The sequence below is a fragment of the Schistocerca gregaria genome, chromosome 3 (assembly GCF_023897955.1).
Source record: "Schistocerca gregaria isolate iqSchGreg1 chromosome 3, iqSchGreg1.2, whole genome shotgun sequence".
NCBI lineage: Eukaryota > Metazoa > Arthropoda > Insecta > Orthoptera > Acrididae > Schistocerca > Schistocerca gregaria.
Window position 1 is genome coordinate 694,928,557 of NC_064922.1, and position 15,876 is coordinate 694,944,432.

A 15,876-nucleotide genomic window follows, 5' to 3' on the forward strand; every position below is an offset into this window, starting at 1 on the left:
TCGCGATGTACAGCGGTCATAATGTTTTGATCCATTAGCATTTGTTGTTATTGTGGTCTTCAGTCCAGAGAGCAGTCTGATGCAGCTCTCCATGCTAGTCCATCCTGTGCAAGCTTCTTCATGTCCCAGTATCTACTGCAACCTAGATCCTTCTGAATCTGCTTAGTGCATTCATCTCTTGGTCTCCCTCTACGGTTTTTATCCTCCATGCTGCCCTCCAGTGCTAAATTTGTGATCCCTTCATGCCTCAGAACATGTCCTACCAATAGATCCATTCTTCTAGTCAAGTTGTGCTACAAATTTCTCTTCTCCTCATTAGTTATGTTATCTACCCATCTAATCTTCAGCATTCTCCTGTAGCACCACATTGTTCTATTCTCTTCTTGTCCAAACTATATATTGTCCAACTTTCACTTCCATAATGGCTACACTCCATACAAATACTTTCAGAGACGGCTTCCTGACACTTAAACTCGATGTTAACAAATTTCTCTTCTTCATAAACCCTTTCTTTGCCATTGTGAGTCTACATTTTAAATCCTCTCCACTTCGACCGTCATCAGTTATTTTGCTCCCCAAAGAGCAAAACTCATTTACTACTTTAAGCGTCCCATTTCCTAATCTAATTCGATATATTCATTTATCCTCGATTTACTATTGTTGATGTTCATCTTATACCCTCCTTCCAAGACACTGTCCATTCCATTCAACTTCTCTTCCAGGTCCTTTGCTCTCTCTGACAGAATTACAATGTCAGCAGCGAACCTCAAAGTTTTTTTCTTCTCCATGGATTTTAATACCTAATCCGAATTTTTGTTTCGTTTCCTTTACTGCTTGCTCAATATACAGTTTGAATGACATTGGGGATAGCCTACAACTCTGTCTCACTTGCTTCCCAACCACTGCTTCCTTTTCACGCACCTCGACTCATAACTTATGGTTTCTGTACAAATTGTAAATAGCCTTTCGCTCACTGTACTTAACTCCCACCAGCTTCAGAATATGAAACAGAATATTACAGTGAACATTGTCAAAAAGCTTTCTCTAAATCTACAAATGCTAGAAACGTAGGTTTCCCTTTCCTTAATCTATCTTCTAAGATAAGTCTTAGGGCCTGTATTGCCTCACGTGTTCCAGTACTTTTACGGAATCCAGCTTTTGCATTCGTCTGTAAAGAATTCACGTTAGTATTTTGCAACCGTGACTTAATGAAACTGATAGTTCGGTAATATTCGCATCTGTCAACACCTGCTTTCTTTGGGATTGGAATTATTATGTTCTTCTTGAAGTCTGTCTCATATATCTTGCTCACTAGATGGTACAGTTTTGTCAGTAGCTCTAATGGAATGTTGTCTACTCCCAGGGCCTTGTTTCGACTTGTCTTTCAGTGTTCTGTCCAACTCTTCATGCAACATCATATCTCCCATTTCATCTTCATCTACATCCTCGCCCATTTCTATAGTATTGTCTTCAAGTACATCGCCTCTGTATAGATCTTCTATATACTCCTTCCACCTTTCTGCTTTCCCTTCTTTGCTTATTATTGGGTTCCCATCTGAGCTTTTGACATTCGTACAAGTGGTTCTCTTTTATCCAAAGGTCTCTTTAATTTTCCTGTAGGCAGTATCTATCTTACCCGTAGTGAGATATGCCTCCACATCCTTTCACTGGTCCTCTAGCCATCCCTGCTTAGCCATTTTGCACTTTCTGTCGACGTCATTTTTGAGACGTTTGTATTTCTTTTTGCCTGCTTTTTGGATTTTCTCTTTTCATCAGTTAAGTTCAATATTTCTTCGGTTATCCAAGGATTTCTACTAGCCCTCCTCTTTTTAGCTACTTGATCCTCTGCTACCTTCATTATTTCATCCCTCAAAGCCACCCATTCTTCTTCTACTGTATTTGTGTCCCCCATTCCCGTACATTGTTTCCTTGTGCTCTCCCTGAAACTCTCTACAACCTCTGGTTCTGTCAGTTCATCCAGTTCCCATCTCCTTAAATTCACAGCTTTTCACAGTGTCTTCAGTTTTCATCTACAGTTCATAACCAATAGATTGTGGTCAGAGTCCACATCTGCACCTGGAAATGTCTTACAATGTAAAACCTGGATCCCAAATCTCTGTTTACCATTATATGATTTATCTGAAACCTTCCAGTATCTCCAGGCCTTTTCCATGTATCCTGGAGATACTGGAAAGTATCTCCTGGCCTCTTATATTTATTCCCCCCAACGAACCATGGACCTTTCTCTGCTGGGGAGGCTTGCGCGCCTCAGCGATAAAGGTAGCCGTACCATTGGTGCAATCACAACGGAGGGGTATCTGCTGAGAGGCCAGACAAACGTGTGGTTCCTGAAGAGGTGCAGCAGCCTAGGGGCAACAGTCTGGATGATTGACTGAGCTGGCCTTGTAACATTAAAAAAAAAAAAAAAAAAAAAAAAAACGGCCTAGCTGTGCTGGTACTGCGAACGGCTGAAAGCAAGGGGAAACTACAGCCGTAATTTTCCTTAGGGCTTGCAGCTTAACCGTGTGGTTAAATGATGATGGTGTCCTCTTGAGTCAAATGTTCCGGAGGTAAAATAGCCCCCTTTCGGATCTCCGGGCGGGGACTACTCAGGAGGACGTCGTTATCAAGAGAAAGATAACTGACGTTCTACGAATCGGAGCGTTGAATGTCAGATTCGTTAATCGGGCAGGCAGGTTAGAAAATTTAAAAAGGGAAATGGATAGGTTAAGGTTAGATATGGTAGGAATTAGTGAAGTTCGGTGGCAGGAGGAACAAGACTTCTGGTCAGGTGAATACAGGGTTATAAGTAAAATATCAAATAGGGGTAATGCAGGAGTAGGTTCAATAATGAATAAAAAAAATAGGAGTGCGGGTAATCTACAACAAGCAGCAGAGTGAACGAATTATTGTGGCCAAGAGAGACACGAAGCCCACGTCTACCACAGTAGTACAAGTTTATATGACAACTATCTTTGCAGATGACGAAGAGATTGATGAAATATATGATTAGATGAAAGAAATTATTCCGATGGTGAAGGGAGACGAAACTTTAACAGTCATGGGTGACTGGAATTCGATAGTAGGAAAAGGAAGAAAAGGAAACGTAGTAGGTGTATATGGAATGGGTATAAGAAATGAAAGAGGAAGCCGCCTGGTGGAATTTTGCTCTGAGCATAACTTAATGATAGGTAACACTTAGATCAAGAATCATGAAAGAAGATTGTATACATGGAAGAGCAAATATGTCACAGAATGGCACATCGACCTGTTGACATCATGTATGCCTTTGAGCCTGATTGCGGAGTAACTTTTTACAATAATACTGGGTTACTTAACTATAAAGATTTAGGGTGTTGAACGCTGACGTAGTACCCAGGAAAATTTTTAAATGATTCATACACAAAATTATAATAATTATATGGTCAGCCTGTTTCTCGAAAATGTGCTACATTGAAGTTCTGGAATATTCTGAATAAAACATCAGCGACATTGAAATAAATTTACTGACAGAGACGCAAAAGTTGCTGTAAAAAATGGCAGTCTCCATTTACGGCACACGTGAGCGCTAAGATCCTTCGTACAATTCGTTTAAACATTCATAGAACTGCATGGGGATAAGTCATCCAACTTTCCTTCGGCAAACGCACGCTCTCCTTGCATTCTGCAACCCTTATCCGATCTTGATGGTTGAACGACGCAGCTGTGCTAGTAAGTGGCAGAACATTGGTAATGCCCTATAAAAATGAAGCATTTTCCTGTTATCATTAATGAGTGAAGTTCACCGTCTTACAAGCTCAATCGGCAGTCGTGCCCCGTGGGCTCCAACCTAGTTTTACGAGATGTCGTAGGAACTGCTACACTATAGACCTGAAGATGCGTACACATCGTTTAACGGTGAGAACTTTCTGTTGTTTCATGGAAATTAACTTCATAAAGTGAATGTCGAAGAGAGATGGTGGAACGTCAACTGTTACGTCACATAATGCATAGCATACACGTTCCTGTGGTCTGATCGGAACGTGCTGACCACACAGAAATTAAAGGACTAATGGAGATGGTAGTTTCTTAATAATATAATTTAACCATTTGCAACAGTTTCTTCTGATCGTTGTGCAATATACTCCAATTCTGGGGTACGAAGATTTCCTTGTGTATATACGTATTTGCTGAGCGTACGTCTGAGACTGTCGTGACAATCCTGTGGGAATGTCTAGCAGCGAAACGCTTTCGTTCTGCTTCAAGCAACACAATACAACTCATTTTTATAATCTTAAGGTATTCTGCCAGTTTGCTAGACCTTGGGATCTTTTTCTTATAACACAGCTTACTCATGGAAATTTTATTGTGAGAGTTACGAAGTCGCCGTACGCCCAACATGGAGCAAACTTTACGAAGAAAGACGCCGTATAAAAATGTTCAGTACACTGTTAAAGTGGAAAATTAAATGGCGGTGATTTGTGAGATCAGTTATACTGAAAATTAACTTCTTATAGTCAATAAAACACGCTTACCAGAGAAATTTCCCGGGTAGTGGAAGAGAAGAACAACGTAGACAAAGATTAGCTTGTGATATAATTTATATGGGGTGTTGGAAGGAGGCAATACGTGGAGCCGAAAAGGTTATCACAAGATATGCACAGGAAGCAGGACGCTTTCAAACCAATCCTTAGACTGAAGACTTACAGTTATGAAACAAGAAACAATCAGCTAATTAATTTAAACGGCTCTCACATAATCCACAGAATGTCACCTATCCAGTCTCAGTAATGGGAGAACACGGAAAATTGGCAGGTTTCCATAATTTCTTCAGGATATTTGCAATATTATATGCAGTAATGTAACTGCCGCCACACAAGACTGATGTTCAGCGATTTCAATGCGACTGAAATTAAATTTATAACACAGGTTAGATACATGACAAGATATGAATGATGAGTGCTACAAAACAGTACAGGCAACAAGGTTCAGTATTTCTGAATGGGACTTCAAACGACTTGTTGAGTCCTTGCAACGTAGAGTTGTTGCACTACCCCGGCAAAAGGAGGTCCGACACGATATTAAGGATTATCCCATGACCTTTGTCACCTCAGTATACAAAGCTGGCCACGGTAAGAATATGACCCTCAAGAAATGTTTTAAAACCACAATTCTGGATCGTTTATGAAACAGATAAATCTTTTGCACAAAACTACATTGCCACACTAATGGACCTTACGGAGGAAAAAGAACCGTCAATGCAATGCCTCCTTTTTATACGTCATAAAAATCGACAAAATCAGGCACAGCAGATTGCTGCAAACATAAACAGTTACTTCACTAGTCAATTTTCATGACGCTGGTCATAATTTCTAGTCAGCATACAAGATTCAAACTCGAACCCCAAACTATACCAATCTGAAGACAGCTAGCATCATCGTAGTGGGACAAGCAGGGCATGTCTAAACAGGCTTATGTGTGGGAAGTGAGTAAACGTTTATTAGCATTTTGTTTGTGAATCTACTACAGTTAATTACGAGATACCTGTAGCACAGATTGAGAAATACAAAAAACTGACTCAAAGATATCATTCCTAAGCAGTTTGGTGTACAACTGTAATGATCATTTCCGCTCATCACATATGTCTAACTCCCAAAAAGTTACACTGTTTACGACAGTGCAAAAGCTGCTCTTCCAATTCGAAAGATGGCTCAACGGATGTTTGAATGAAGCTTCTTATTAGTATATATCGCTGCTACGAGGGCATGCTGAAAATAATGCTTCTCAATTTTTCTGCGACAATTCTTAAGGCTTTTTTTATATAAAATAAACTTTATTAACTTTCTAATCTTAATTCCTATTGTCTACATATTTGTCTCAATGTAGTCACCTTGGAAACGAACACGTATCTCCCAAAGAGAGGCCAGTTTGTTGATACCGTCGATTAGAATGGTAGACTTCTGCTTGCACCGCTTCATCACTATCTAAGTGGAGTCCTCAAAGGTATTCCTTAAGTTTTGGAAACACTCCAAGCTCTGTCACACAAACTGAGTTCTAGAACCGCAGTTTTTTCATTACGAGCACGAACAAACCAACGTCACACATTTAAGATGTCGATACAATCATCAGTGTACATAGATTTCATTCTTCTATGGATATCAATTGGAGGCACGTTTTCTGCAGTTACAAGCTCGGTTACAGATCACGCACCGATATAGTTACCATACATTCCGCCATGTCACAAGGTAGAAGTGGGAGACCTATAGCGGGAGAGGGTTCAACTGGCGTCAGGGAAGCGGGAAAGTGGACCGAGTAATATGCGTGACATGTGATACCTCAACCGATATGAAGAACAGAATAAAAAACTCTGAGGCAATACTTTTCTTGGCGTCCTCGTAGACATTTGATAACAGGTGTCCCACCGCATCGAATCTCCCCTTCTGTAGTTCTACTTCATTCAGTTTTTGGAAATCGAATCAGTGTGACAATTAGTTTATACAACTTGAAAAAAAAAGAAGAAAACGCATTGTCCTGTGTGACCACCTAGTTCGAAATTTATGGGCTCACTACAATATGGGCATCCAGAACAGAGATTTAAAGCCACGGATGATGACTACTAGAAACCTTCAGCATTCTGTAACGGTTTTATGCTTCTTCGAAGACGTTTCACTTCCGGAAACCGATATGCTTCTCTTTACACAATAATATTAATTGAAATTATAAATCAACAAGCAAAACTGTGAAATGTAGGACATAAAAATACTAAAATGCGTTTTTCAAGGACAGCTCAAATAGTTCCATCGAACTCCCAGAAACATGACACGCTGATTAGTCCCATACGGCTCCTTGAAAAACTGACGTACTGTTTGCTGAAAAGAAAAGAAGAGCAGCATTATCAAGTGGAGAATTGACTTGTGTAACTTTTATCCAATGTTCTGATTGTAACTTACACTTAGGAATTTCGCAGTGAATTCACGTTTGATCCAAGGTTATGAGTCTGTGCAAACAGTCGTACCTCTACATTATCAGGTATTCACTGGAAAGACTCGCTGCATCATTTTGGTCATAGGCTAGCTTAAGCAAATGGAATGAAGAGTACTCATCCAGTTGAGACTCTGTCATCTCGCATACATTAATTCTTCGATGCCCACCAGCGGTGGCGTGACTTAGAAGTTAACCACCCTTTCATTGAAATTAAACTGCGTTGTAAAAGTACTCTCGTACAAGGACTAGATAAACAGTACGAAATCCAACGTAGTGTTGAATTAAATATTGAAAACAAAATGAAGCTTCCTGTTGATGGATTTGTAAAATCACATATAATTAAAAATTTTTACATACCATTTATTGTCAACAAGCAGTTCCAATTATCTGAGAAATAACGGAGCATAAGGCACATCGCTGTGTTTTTCCCCCTGTACTGCACAAAATTGTTCGCTAATATTCAGATCCGCCTATTTTGGAATATAACAGAAAGGTATTACTTGGTGCTCATGCTGTGCCAGATTCGGTCGTGTGAGCAGGGCTGTTATCATCTGCTAGAAACAATTCCGTCCGCAATGAACTTGATTATACTCAATGACTTAATTTCCCCTAGGAAAAAAAAACACGACCTGACCCATGGAACTATCACTTAACCATATAATACGTTTTCATTAGTCGACAGATCACACTTTGCGTCTGTAGCATCACTGAAGCATCTCTCTTTGCATTCTATGAATTTAAAAATTTTCAAATCGCAATCAGTTTGTTAATGGAGTTCCCGTAGATGTGTATCTTATAGGTACAAAACGAGGACGGTACTATTCATAAAGTTGAGACGTGCCTCTTGAATCGTGGCTCATTATAAAACTGAGAAGTTTTGCATGGAGTTAATATAAACATCCCCTTCGAGCCATGTCTTTGGAGATCAAGAGACTCATTGCTGTTATCTTTCTCATGCAATCCAGAGGGATTGTAAAGTTCGTACCCTGCAGTTATGGAAGAAAAAGGCCGATGCACAACATATTGTGGAACTTTTAAAATACCGCGGCCTCTTTGTAAATGAAACGCAGGTGTTGGAATCTAAAAGAAACAAATCGGTTGCTACGCTTAAGATAAAAGACGCCACAAATACTGAACTTGGTGTTACATAGACACAGAAAATTAAGTATTTAAAAGTACTACAAATGTAAAAAAGTGAAGACGAGCAGAAAGAAGATGAGAAAGGAACCTGCCGCAAATCACTGCGTGGTAGAAGCATTAATCGATCTGTTGCAAAACCTAAAATAAACCACTAGTGGTAACAGTAACAGGTAAAAAAGTATTACCATAACTTGTGCAGCTGAAATGAGTGGAATTATATAAACCGTCTCCGGAAGGTGGTATTTACAAGAAAGGAACAGCGTCTGCGGATGAAGGCTCTGTGAGGTGGAGCCAGGTTCGACCCTCCGAGAGGAACGCTGAGGGTGTCGGTAGAAGTAATACAGGAGGAAGTCCGATGAGTGCGAGATTGAAGAGACGAGAGAATTGACTCTGACTCAAAGAAGAGGGATGTTTGTATTAAAACAGATCAAAGTGATTGAGGGGCAAGAGGAGCAGAACAACTTGCAAATGGATGTGTTATGCTTAGAAATGGCTAAACTCATATGGAAGTAAGAACAGGGACCTAGGCAATTATAGTTTTTCTATTTTTGGTATAAAAAACTTTGACTTAATTAATATTAAATTAATTATTTTTAGCAAAAAGGGTGGATATGCAGTGAACTGGTCCTAATCCGGCTAGAAGAGCAACCCTTCATAAACTTGAGTTCCACAAACCCTCCGTATTTTACAATATGTTCTTCTTTGTGAAGGAAATGTCATTACTAAATCTAAGCTTGATCATTTTGCACTCCACAGTTGAATAATGTAAACTTTAATAAAAACTAGTACAGCTTAGGCCACAAACAGTTTGCTAATTAATGAGTATCTGCAGTGACCGAAAAATCACCAACAGCGTTCGTAGCTATTTACCACGGCATGACACAAATGTGTCGGTGTCATAACTCAGAAATGTCTGAACTTCATGCATATCACTAACAGGCACATGTTTTCTTACGTCTACCACGAGGTATAACTTTCCACTCCCCTGTCCCGGGACAGCAACTCGGTGGCTTAAGGAGCTGCCTCGGCACCGCTAGTAACAGTGGAACGGATGAGTAGTGCTTCCACCAGAGACACGCATGTTTGTTGATATAGAAGTGAGCTGCGACTGTGGAAAGGAGAGTTTCCAGGAGCGCCTGTTATATTAAAACTATCTGTTAAACTCCGTACTCTTCTTGCCGTAACGATCCTCCTGTATTTCGTCTTGAGTTTACCAATGAATTCAATTTTCCTGCCCATGTTTTGGTTAGCTGGTGTCGCAGCACCAGATGCTGTTGTTCTATTTGCCATTAAATAGTGGCTTAAACACGGATGCCCTCGCTAAGTGGACACTGGCAGTTTTCCCTAGTTGATGTATGGAATGCCTAAAACGACTCTAATTCATAATAACACCAAAATTATCACAGACGTAAGAAGAACGGTGTCTTCACGATACATTTCATATCTCTCTACGGAGAGAGTTGTTAATCAAAAATTATAAATCCCGTATTAGTGTTACTTAGAGTTCACAATAAACATATTTTAATAAAAATACATATTATTCATATTTATTTAAATAAATTTCTAAGCCTTACATATATGTAGCAGTAGGAATTTAAAGGTACAGAAGTATTAACAGTTGATTTTCTACAATTACGTCATACATTTCTGAAATATGAAAATACATAAGAATTAGTTACTTTTGACCTGGATGTCCAGAAAATAGTTCCTCTTTGTCCACAATTTTTCCGGAGGATTTAGAGAATAAGTATATATGTTGTCTTTTGAAAATTGCTACTCCAAAAACAGTCTTAACAAAGCTGCAGTACAAACCTAGAATTAAAAGGTAAAATCTTACCACTTTCAGAACTGCCTGACGTAGTACGCATATGGAGTACAACCATCTCCAAAGGAAGTACTCAGGCAATTGTCCCTACACTCTCCACCTGCTCCCCTGCAACTTGAACGAGTATAGACGTGTGCTTTCCACATAGTACTGCAGGAATAATTTTCCTTAAAGCTATACTTTTCTTGTCAATGCCTAAGTTGACAAATTTATTACATTAATAATGTGAGAAGGAAACGCTAACAACTTTGTGGAACAATGTCAAAGTAAGTCTTGATCTAGGTATATAAACTGCACAAAAAATGGTTACCATTTCAGAATAAAATGTATGATTTATTCCAGAGAATCAGCTTCATAAACTGAGGAAGTCAGTGACACGTTGGTCCACCTCAGGCCCTTATGTAAGCAGTTATTCAGCTTGGCATTGATTAATAGAGTTGTTATATGTCTTTCTGAGGGTATCGTGTCAAATTATATCCAACTGGCGGATTAGATTGTCAAATTATCGCGCATAATAGTCCAAACTTTCTGAATTGGGGAGATTCTACGACAAGTAGCAAACACTCTCGCCGTGTGAGGGCGGCCATTGCCTTGCTGTCGTCATCATGCTTGTCCAACCCTTCCTTGGCCAGCAAGGCCGCCGGATCTCTCGCCGGTTGAATTTGGAACGTTATGAGGACGGCCCTCCAACCCACCCGGTATTTTGACAATCTATCGCGTCAGTTCGACAAAATTTGATGGGATACCAGCTCGATTTTACACAGAGTACACGAAGGAACTTGCCCTCCTTCTTGCAGCGGGGTACCGTAGATCTCTTGAAGAGCGTCGCGTTCCAAAGAATTGGAAAAGGGCACAGGTCATCCCCGTTTTCAAGAAGGGACGTCGAATAGATGTGCAGAACTATAGACCTATATCTCTAACGTCGATCAGTTGTAGAATTTTGGAACAACTATTATGTTCGAGCATCATGACTTTTCTGCAGACTAAAAATCTACTCTGTAGGAATCAGCATGGGTTTGGAAAAAGACGGTCGTGTGAAACCCAGCTCGCGCTATTCGTCCACGAGACTCAGAGGGCCATAGACACGGGTTCCCAGATAGATGCCGTATTTCTTGACTTCCGCAAGGCGTTCGATACAGTTCCCCATAGTCGTTTAATGAACAAAGTAAGAGCATATGGACTATCAGACCAGTTGAGTGAATGGATTGAGGAGTTCGTAGATAATAGAACGCAGCATGTCATTCTCAATGGAGAGACGTCTTCCGAAGTAAGAGTGATTTCAGGTGTGGCGCAGAGGAGTGTCATAGGACCGTTGCTATTTACAATATACATAAATGACCTGGTGGATGACATTTGAAGTTCACTAAGGCTTTTTGCAGATGATGCTGTGTGACATTTGAAGTTCACTGAGGCTTTTTGCAGATGATGCTGTGATGTATCGAGAGGTTGTAACAATGGAAAACTGTACTGAAATGCAGGAAGATCTGCAGTGAATTGATCCATGGTGCAGGGAATGGCAATTGAATCTCAATGTAGAAAAGTGTAATGTGTTGCGAATACATAGAAAGATAGATCCTCTAACATTTAGCTACAAAATAGCAGGTCAACAACTGGAAGCAGTTAATTCCATAAATTATCTGGGAGTGCGCATTAGGAGTGATTTAAAATGGAATGATCATATAAAGTTGATAGTCAGTAAAGCAGATACCAGACAGAGATTCATTGGAAGAATCCTAAGGAAATGCATTCCGAAAACAAAGGAAGTAGGTTACAGTACGCTTGTTCGCCCACTGCTTGAATACTGCTCAGTAGTGTGGGATCCGTACCAGATAGGGTTGATAGAAGAGATAGAGAAGATCCAACGGAGAGCACGGCGCTTCGTTACAGGATCATTTAGTAATCGCGAAAGCGTTACAGAGATGATAGATAAACTCCAGTGGAAGATTCTGCAGGAGAGACGCTCAGTAGCTCGGTACTAGCTTTTGTTAAAGTTTCGAGAACATACCTTCACCGAAGAGTCAAGCAGTATATTGCTCCATCCTACGTATATCTTGCGAAGAGACCATGAGGATAAAATCAGAGAGGTTAGAGCCCACACAGAAGCATAACGACAATCCTTCTTTCCACGAACAATACGAGACTGGAATAGAGGGGAGAACCAATAGAGGTACTCAGGGTATCCTCCGCCACACACCGTCAGATGGCTTGCGGAATATGGATGTAGATGTAGATGTTTCTCTCAGGAGGACATTTAATCTCTGTCAGTTAGTGCCAAGCTCAACGACTGCTTACCTAAGGGACCAGAGATGGACCACCGAGTTGCTCAGTTTGCTCAGTTTGTCAGGCCCTTTTGTCTTAAATAGATCTTGCAGTTTTTCTGGAAATGAAATCATTTGTCTCTCTCTACATTGTAATGCGCCAAACCGTCTTTTGCACTTATCGTTTCCGTGTGCTAGGAGAATGTAGAGTTTGTTGAGATGTTTGTATAGTTTTCTTATATTTTGTGTTAAAATGTTCTAGATATGTGACATCTGGTGGTCGAGGAATGCCGTGTTCTCTCAAGTCAGCGAACTTGCAATGCCCAACCGACTGCTGAATCGCGGCGTGTGGCAAAGATAACAATTACAATGCAGCTCGCAACTACGAACGTTTGCCGGCGACTGCAAAGAAGAAACAATTATTGTTAACGACAGAATTAGCGTGATATGTTTGTTCGCAGAGAATGGTTCTTGGCTTGTTCCTTTAGACTTTCTGTGGTAGTATCCGAGTATTTTTCGAATAGTAAGCCTCGAGAGAGACTATCTCAAGAGTATGACGAGATCGGCCTATACGTATGACACATGAATTAGTCTGCAATGAGGACAGAACTCATGTGTGTTCAGAACAGTACTAAGTCATTTAGAAACATATTTAGAAAAGACATCGCGGTAAACGCACATTGGAAGCTTGCATTCGTCATCGCCATACTGGCCTATCACCTGGCGTGATGGTATGGGGTGCCATTGGTTACACCTCTTGTTATCATTGACGGGACTTTGAACAGTGGACGTTACATTTAAAATGTGTTACGAACCGTGGCTCTACCCTTCATTCGATTCCTGCGAAACCCTACATTTCAGCAGGATAATCCACGACCGCATGTTGCATGTCATGTACGGGCCTTTCGAGATACAGAAAATGTTCGACTGCTGCCCTGGCGAGCACATTCTCCACATCTCTCACCAATTGAAAACGTCTGGTCAATGGTGGCCGAGCAACTGGCTTGTCACAATATGCCAGTCACTTTTCTCGATGAACTGCGGTATCATGTTGAAGCTGCATGGGCAGCTGCACCTGTATATGCCGTCCTAGCTCTGATTGACTCAATGCCCAGGCGTATCAAGGCCGTTATTACGGCCAGGGGTGGTTTTTCTGGGTACTGATTTATCAGGATCTTGTTTGTTGTGGTCTTCAGTCCCGAGACTGGTTTCATGCAGCTCTCCATACTACTCTATCATGTGCAAGCTTGTTCATCTCCCAGTACCTATTGCAACCTACATATTTCTGAATATGTGTAGTGTATTCATTCCTTAGTCTCCCTCTACGATTTTTACCATACACGCTGCCCTCCAATGCTAAATTGGTGAGCCCTTGATGCCTCAGAACATGTCCTACCAACCGATCTCTTCTTCTAGTTAAGTTGTGCCACAAACTTATCTTCTCCCCAATCCTATTCAATACCTCCTCATTAGTTATATGATCTACCCATCTAATCTTCAGTATTCTTCTGTAGCACCAAATTTCGATAGCTTCTATTCTCTTCTTGTCCAAATTAGTTATCGTCCATGTTTCACTTTCTCAGGATCTATGCGCCCAAATTGCGTGAAAATGTAATCACATGTCAGTTCTAGTATAATATATTTGTCCAATGAATACCCGTTTATCATCTGCATTTGTTCTTGGTGTAGCAATTTTAATGGCCAGTAGTGTAAAAGAAAACACGCTAATTCTCTCTCAAAGAGATCATCGAGTGCTGTGTTTTTAGTTTTAAATATTAATGAGTCGCTGAAGTCAACGCCTGAATTGTTTGAGCTTTGCCTGATTATTTGATTTTCGTATAGCTGAAAACTCGCGGTGACAGTCAGTTTTTTTTTAAATTTTTAATTATATTTCCGCTTAGTGGGGTTTTGAATAGAGAACAACCACTCCCAAAATAAAACGCTGACTTGTGCCTGTAAATGTCCTTTATCCCCAAGCTGTTACAATAAAAACAATCAAAGGCTTATTTGAAAGCGGACTAATATCTGGAATACATCTTTTCGGAATAAAGGAAATCCAAAGACAAAGAAAGTAAAAGACTGGAATTCTGGTGAAAGCAAAGTTCAAAGAAATTAAAAGGATGGAATAGTATTTTTCAGTGAACGACTTATAACGAAAACAGATAATTAATCTTTAGACAGAGGAAGCAAGTTTGCGCGTTATGAAAAAGTGATTTATTATAAATGAAAAGTTATTCCATTTAATTCTGAAATGTTGAGACTAACGAAATAGTTTATTATGATAAAATTTCACTAGACTCAAGGAAATTTTTGTAGCAAAGCTACTTACAGAGGTTATCCTTGATTGACGACGAGATGTAAACAGCATAAAATTAAATCTTTGCTCCGTGAACGTGTTCTCCGATCTACGTAAAAATGTATATCGTTCACACTGATTGAGTGTATATACGCTTCTTAGTGGAAGCTTTGAAAGAGGAGCAACTACAAGAGGCAACGGATCTATATGACCTATTCATCAGTTATATACGAAATAGTTTCTCGTAACTATGTTGTTCAGAAAGTGTTAGTTGTGTTGTCAGAGTCTGCAGAGTGAGCTTCACTCTAGGTTGCTGTTATTGATAAAGTAAGTACATCATTCCTACTGCCCGCAGACTCTCGCATTTAGTATATTTCTGGTGATTGACACTCGCTTTATCTGTCGAACCTAGAAAACCCTGATAGATGTGTTGTTGTAATTAATATCCAAATAGCTATCACTGACTCCATTTACCACGAAAAGTGTTATTGAGTCAAACCTTTCGTACATAGTGATGTCGTATCAAGATCCCCCTCCCCCCCCCCCCCCCCCCCCCTCACCAACCAAAGAAAAATTCGCTCCAAGCACTATGGGACTTAACATCTGAGGTCATCAGTCCCTTAGACTTAGAACTACGTAAACCTAACTAACCTAAGTACATCACACACATACATGCCCGAGACTGATTCGAACCTGTAACCGTAGTAGCAGCGCTGATCCGGAATGAAGCGCCTAGAACTGCTCGGCCACAGTGGCCGGCGTAGCTAGCTGTAGTATGATTTATAGCGTGAGATAGTGAATATCAAATATTACGTGACTTCGTTGTGTTAGTACAGACGATTACTTCAAGTCACACAGATTAAGTCGCTAAGTGTAGGCACGGTTGGTTGGTTGGTTTTGGGGGAGGAGACCAGACAGTGAGGTCATCGGTCTCATCGGATTAGGGACGGATGGAGAAGGAAGACGGCCGTGTCCTTAGAAAGGAACCATCCCGGCATTTGCCTGGAGCGATTTAGGGAAATCACGGAAAACCTAAACCAGTATGGCCGGACGCGGGATTGAACCGTCGTCCTCCCGAATGAAGCGAGGTCTTGTTGGGACAACTTATTGTAGAGTTACAAGAGTGAGCTAAATTGACCGACGTTGCTTTTCACCTACGTATTACAGCGCTGTTAGAGCCTGTTCATACAGTGCATCTCCTACGAGTTAGTGGTATCTGAAGGGAAATTCAGTACAAAGATGACGTTAGTGGTATTTAAATGGGGGCGCAGAACAACATGTACATCAGATCTACCGATTTCCGTCCCATTCGCAAATTCCTTCGCGGCGTGTCGTGTTCCTTTTATTTCTTAGTGTCTTTTTCAAAATTACCTATTTCGCACAGTATTTTCTAA